General features: G+C 34.0%; 1 protein-coding gene across 5 annotated transcripts in view; it reads left to right on the forward strand.

Moving 5' to 3' along the window:
- Positions 1–6,055: 6,055 nt before the first annotated feature.
- The window catches only part of LOC106459911 (transcription factor GATA-4-like), a 96,263-nt gene continuing 95,081 nt past the window's right edge, over positions 6,056–7,237 (forward strand). For 4 of the 5 annotated variants that reach the window (XM_022386868.1, XM_022386872.1, XM_022386875.1 and 1 more), the window contains exon 1: positions 6,056–6,513. The gene's annotated coding sequence lies outside the window, so the exon portion shown is untranslated. The remainder of the gene's footprint in view (positions 6,514–7,237) is intronic. The other variant, XM_022386885.1, reaches the window with a different exon arrangement.

Raw genomic sequence — 7,237 nt, forward strand, 5'->3', positions numbered from 1 at the left:
TTATTTTTCAGATAGACCATGATTTATCGATCTAACACACAATGCCTGCGAGAAAGCGTGCGTGAAAATGGTGGAATAAGCGAAGGGCGTGAAAACTACTGCAGGTGTTTTGCTGGTCGCGGTTAGTCTTATAATATTAAAAAAAAATAAATTCTAGAACACTATCTCATAGTAAAAATGTGATTTATCCTCTATTATAACGAAACCATTAAAACTGGCGTATTACTTATTGGTGGACAATAAGTAATCATTTAATATATTGATCAATATAGTTAGGGTATAATTAGAATATTCTGTGTTCTACCTATGACAAAGCATAACTGTTATGATTAATAATGGCAATCTCTCAGACTGAGTTAGTTCTTATCCAAAATTAATATCAGGTGATCGTTCATGTGATCTGATATGCACATTTCAGTGATACTTAAAAGTGAATGGAACACGATGTGTTATCATCTAGCAATCGGAACGACAGCAGACTGTATAAAGTGTTTTGTATATTGACAATGAGAGAAAGCCACTTGAACATCGTTAGCGAATCGCAACACACCGGCAAGTCAAAGAGAACAAGTTGTTGCAGAATGTCTACAAGTCTCACAAAGTGTGGTTAATAAGATATGGATTCTCTTTCAGATCAGCAATACAATTGGCTGGAAGCCTGTGCAGTATAGAGCACTGCTGACAATCTTCCAGGATGACTGATATTTAACAGATGAATTTCATACAGCCTACAGGCCTCGGATTTCCAATTGAATTAAAAATGCAGAGAATAAAGTGAATGACAATCAGCATACAATCTTAAATGTGCTTCAAGAGGTTGGACTTTATGCCAGACGACCACTGTTGTCCTGTAGCTCCTAGACACCTGGCATCTATGGTAACAAGAACATGTAGTTTTGTCAAACAATATGTTGGTGAATGTTTTATCCACAGACAAATCACACTTTATAATGCAGCCAAATATGAGAGCGATTACATCAGATTCAACCACCAATTTTATAAAGGAATGACACGCATATGGTAGCTGTAATGGCTTTCATGCGCTAAAACAATGCACTATGAATGCTATGAACTGCTATGGGAAGACGTTTGACCTAAGTCATCCCCAACCAGTGCTAATGAACCAGAAGTAGTTCTGATGGAGGTTTGCTCTATGTTACTTCAGAAGCATGTTGTTGATTCACTCCTTTTAAGCAGGCCATATTGAATCTCGTCTCACTTCGTTTGGTTCCTTTCTCATTGCTTAGAGTCGGATACCATGGTTTGTGACATCATAACCTTCTATAGGTCCCTGATCCTTACCCTGTTGGTGCATTGAGCCAATGATAAACCGGTCCATTCCTTGATGTCATCTGTCCCTTTTCTGTGCTGTCGTACACATCCTTGAATCTTTTCTTGGAGGATGATCGCGGAGAACTTGTTGCCCCTGGTGATGTGGCGAAAATATCTCAGATGTTGTTGTCTGATGTAATTGACAAGTTGCCATTATGCTCTCACTTTCTCCAGTGCTAATTCATTCATCCTATGGACTGTCCAGCTTACATGTCTACAAGTCAAAATAGCGATTTGTAGCTTGAGGAGATAATGTCAACATTATGTGTCAAACCTTAAGCTACTTTATTTTTTGCAATTGCATATTCACTTTAAGTTACCTATATTGTTTCTGTATTTTTTTAAAAATCCCTAATCACCCTTTTTAAGTTAGCTATTTTCAATAATCTTGTAACTATAACAGTGCTCTTATACTCTTTTTATCATTTCTGATTTATTTAAGCTTATTTCTCAATATATCTTTCAGAAAATGTTTGCTGTAATGTGGACTTTCTTTCCACACTATTTTATTTTATGAAAAAGAGTCTTATAATGTAATATGTGAGTACATTGTCCAATTAGATTATAACGAAACTATTGTTTACAAAATTATGAAACTAATTCATATAATGAGTTTATAGTGCATGTAGTTCTTTCTGTGCACATGTCTGTCTGACGTTTTGTTTGATCCAACTGCAGTGTGATCAAACATTATCTGCCTACTCTGAAAAATATATATAGTCATTCTTTCTTTTGAATATTAACATCTTTTTAAGTTTACTTTTCAACGTATAGATGAAGATGTCAAAAAGTCAATCAAACATCACATCCTTTTGGAAAACGAAAGGAGAAAATATTTGTTTGTTGTTTTTTGTAATTAAGCACAAAGCTACACAATGGGCTATCTGTACTCTGCCCACCACAAGTATCGAAACCCGGATTCTAGCGTTGTAAGTCCGTAGACGTAACGCTGTGCCACTGGGGGCGGGGAAAAATGTATCCAGATGCAGAAATATCATATATTTACTTTTTAGTTATAAGCTCATGACCGGTAGATCTAAAATGTTTGGGTCTATCATGGCCGGGTGGTAGGACGCTCGACTCGCAATCGAACATACTCGTCCTTTCAGCCTCGGGGGCATTATAATGTGACAGTCAATTCGCATAATTTAAGCGCGTTCAATAAAAGGATTATTTGTTGTTGTTTAGCACTGAGCTACAAAAAGGCTTTTTGAAATTTGTCCTCTACGGGAAAATTGAACCTGGAATTTTGCATTGTAAATCCCTAAACTTACCGCTGCCCCACGGGGTACTACGTTTAAAAGAAGTAAAGATATAGTAAAAACAATGCCCTTAAATTACAATAGATATTTTTCTTACAGTAATTTTATATAGTTACCACTCATTGTCCTCCTATTGAAAAAGTTCATCATTTATTTTCCACTTAGAATTTCTTAAATTTGTTTGCAAAATATTATGAGTCTACTTTCATTATAAAACAAGACAAAAAAAACTGCAAAATTACCTTGATATAGTTGGAAATCCCAGCTGTTATAAAGAAACAATGTAGTAATGCATCTCCCAGAAACGTGTGTGCGTTCAGACATTTTGCCTGCATGGGAACAGGGTAAACAGGTGGTCGTACTGCTTCAGTCATATGTAGCCTGATGACTAAGTTCCATTTACTGAAATAGGCTCGTATTTCATTTTTATGTTTATTTTATAAATACACGAACGTGGAGAATGGTCGGAAAACTTTTATTGGAGATGAAAAATGCAGATAAATGGGCAGCCATTCATAGAAATTTCCCGCATATTGATTTAGTATTTGATATTAACTTAATGTATCATAGCTTCAAAGCCAAAACATTGTGAACTAAAAAACAAACAAAAAACTTCAACGTAGGTCAACTGAAGTGCAACAAACTAGCAGTTAAACAATAAACATTTAACAATGAAGTTGATACATTTATCTTTGGCAGTTTCTAGGGCTTTTTTTATATTTCTCCTTTACTGTTTGTATAGTCACTGGCCCCCACTAGCACAGCGGTATGTCTGCGGACTTACAACACTAGAAACAGGATTTCGATACCCGTGGTGGGAAGAGCACAGACAGCCCATTGTGTAGCTTTGTGCTGAATTCCAAACAAACAAAATAGCCACTATTATATTTATATGTTAGTCCTGTCGATGTGTTTTTATTAACGTTCATTTTAAGTTGCGAATGATTTTTGTTTTACATTTTGCATAATTTATAAATATGTTGTTATAAGAAAATAAAGAAAACTGTTTGTCAAGCCTGGTTGTAATATAGAGATTTCACTAAGTAAACGCATTAAATGAAATGGTATATCTACACAACGGCTTCAGAGATTGTCATGAAAATTGAGATTATATATAATTCGGGAAATCATTACATTTCTTGGCATGTGTTTTTGGACAGGTGGCGCTGCATTTTAAAATCTGCATGTTGTCATTAGTTGGGGTATAAAGGGTACAGATAAAATGGCTTGTCTAACGATCCATGGGGTTATTTCAAATGCAAGGTGACCCGTGATGGCCCACGTGATCTGGCCGCGCTAAAGAATGCGATGTTAGGGAGATTACAACCATTTCCTCTGTCGTATAGCTTGCAGCACTTGGCCACTGTATAACCATATAAGAGCACTTGAAGTTGGCGGGGGACACTTAAAACATCCATGATTTAACACTCTGCCTTCAAATTACAATCTGTGGTAACATGCAAACTTTGAAACGCAGCACAAACTATCCCAAGTTTTGTGTCAAGAAATTCAATGTTGTCTTTTGTTGATATTTCAAATTCCATAGCAATCTGTGAATCTGTTCTAGAAATATCCTATATTTTATAACATGTTACTTACAGTGTGCTTCGAAGGCAATTACCTTTTAAATATAATATTTTTAACCACCATGTGTAATATATAAAAACCACATTTGCTGAAACATTTTTAATTTCAAAAGTCTCGATTATAATTCGTATTCATATAGATGATTGGAAAATCGAGCTAATTACAAAATTACGTTTAAATCTAGAAAATCAATTTAAATTACGCGTGCTCCAATAATTATGTTTAGCATGAGAGGTGCAGTGTCTTCAGCTAGCGAATAACAAATGTAGTCGCATTCATTTCTAAGGAATACAAAACACTTACCTTCTGTGCAAATTTTACTTTACTTAGGTTTGATCTTATACTAAATCCGTAAATAGTCAATTTAAGCATTATAATATACCTAACGCTAATTTTAAAATCAGATCTATTTAATTATCCTTAGTACTATTATAAGTGCCTGCAAGTTATTATAATTTTAAAAAAATTCTTAATTCTAGATAGTAATACTCATTACTAATATATTTGATAATTTTCAACCTCTAGTAACGTCTCATCCACATAATTTATTACAATCTCTTGAGTTGACGACTGATAATTTTACATGTAAAATCGTGAAAGGTACAGCTTTTCTATAGTTTCGAAATAGAAAATAAGATGATTAATATCGTAGCATGTTGCGAAAAGCAATAGGAATATTTAATTATTTCGTTAATATTGACACCGAATTAAGACTTACATGTACCTTCAGACTGTGTAAAAGAAACTTTTCAACATGATAGAGGAAAATTCTACAATATTTATTTTTTCAAGATAAATTTCTTATTTTGTGACTTTTTGTTTACTTCTATAATATTTATTTTATTCAAGATAAATTTCTTATTTTGCGACTTTTTGTTCACTTCTATAATATTTATTTTATTCAAGATACATTTCTTATTTTGTGACTTTTTGTTTACTTCTACAGTATTTATTTTATTCAAGATACATTTCTTATTTTGTGACTTTTTGTTCACTTCTACAGTATTTATTTTATTCAAGATACATTTCTTATTTTGTGACTTTTTGTTTACTTCTACAGTATTTATTTTACTCAAGATACATTTCTTATTTTGCGACTTTTTGTTTACTTCATGGTTATTCATTTATCAGTTTGTTATATTTTTCTCACATACACGCGTGTTTTACCCCATACAGTTGTCTTTGTTTTAAAAGTTAAAAGTTGGTTTCTGTTCGTGAGACTAATTGTGAATCCAAACTGCTATTAGAAGAAAAGGCTGTATTAATGTAATTTTGTAGACAAAAATAAATAAATAAGCGTACACAATCTAGCAGGCTAGCCATTAAACTACACTAGGCCCAAAACAGAATCATACCTAGTTTTCGTTTTGAAGTTAATTTGTATTAAGTTATATATTAAGTGGTCTCTATAAGGCATGTGTTAAACCTAGTAAGATTTATCTGCCTTATTTCTTGGATAGAGGTTTCACTAAACGTTATATGTGAAAAAGTTAAGTTTGAATTTGTCTTAAATCATAGCCTACTTAAATTGGCATTTGATAATTTTTCTCTAAAGAAAAAAGGTAATAAGTGAATAAGCTAAGAAACATACCTTTCAGTGCGTGCAGTAATTGACGCTGTTCTATATAATAAGCACTCAGGTCTCTTTAACGCTGACTAAAATTTAAAACCATCGTATAATAAATAATATTCATTTATCTTTGTAACCATTCGCATTCTGACAAAGTCGCCATGGCTACGTGTGTCTAGAGTATTCTTTTCCCTAGGGCAATCGATATCGAATGGATCTGGAGGTGGTACTAAGGCAGGTACCAGAAACCTGACGCCTTCCCCTCTGCAGTTGATTGATGGGATACATCAAAAGCGACAGTTTCCTGGGCGCCAACATGGCGGCAAGCTGGGCTTCGTGTTATCGCTTCCAACCGAACTGAAACTTTTTTGCCTACCTCCGTCACATACGTCACCCACTTAGCTACCGTTGCGTCAAACCGGTGGGACCTGGTTCGAGAGTGCTGCAGGGGGTGTGACTGCGACGCCGTCCAGCAAAAGGTGACAGAAGTAAGCCTGGCGGAAGTCGAGAAGGGAGGCGACTGTAACTTCATGCTCCGGCTTGTTTGTTCTAATAACAAAGTACTGCTGTTGTCGGCTGAAACTCCCAACCACCTCACCAAACTAACCTTATTAAGCCGCGTTGTAGTTTGACTGTGTTTGTACAAATCTGTTGTAAATTATGCCTACTCTTAATACGCGAGTTCAGTGGTTGTATGAACATAAATTATTTGCTACATGAAACAAAGGAATTCAAGTCTATTCTTTCAAAGTCAATTGTCAAGTAAGTTATTTCTTATTTTGAAAGGTTATATACATATCTTACATTATCAGCACAATGTATATCACGAGAACTGGAGATTGATGGTACTTATATATTTATGTAACAAAATAGTTTTTTTTTAAAACTACTTACACCTCGAACATGAACTGAAATTTGGGTAAAACTGTAACCGTAGTCTAGTTTTTCATTCTTGTTGTTCAGCATGCTAACTTGTGTACGTTGGCGTTGACAATAGTAATTAAGGGCATGTTTTGAAGATTTGTTTTGTTGCTTCTGGCAGGCCTTATGTGTAATCTCACATGTTATTGAGGTGGTTTTGAGTTTCTAGTGTAGTGAATTGTATATTTAAACGTTTTATTGAAACTATATATGGAACCAAGCTTTCGTAATTATAATCATATAACAATATATTAAAACCGATTAACTCCGTGAGTTTACCAAGACAGTTATGTAACCACTCTGTTTACTCTGTATCAAATTGTATAATTACTGCAACTAAATTAATTGTACGAACGTATAAGCAGAAATAATTACATTGTGGATTCTTACAGATGGATTCTTAGTTTGCTTTTTCTTTATTTAGTTTAAAATTGCTAGGCACTATTTATGCATATATACATCAAGTTTTTATAAGAAACTGCTAACCTTAGTCTCTTTGTATATATATATATATATATATATATATATACACATACATTCGGTTTTGAGAGACTATTATCTTTTG

Source organism: Limulus polyphemus, unplaced genomic scaffold (genome assembly GCF_000517525.1).
Source record: "Limulus polyphemus unplaced genomic scaffold, Limulus_polyphemus-2.1.2 Scaffold31, whole genome shotgun sequence".
NCBI lineage: Eukaryota > Metazoa > Arthropoda > Merostomata > Xiphosura > Limulidae > Limulus > Limulus polyphemus.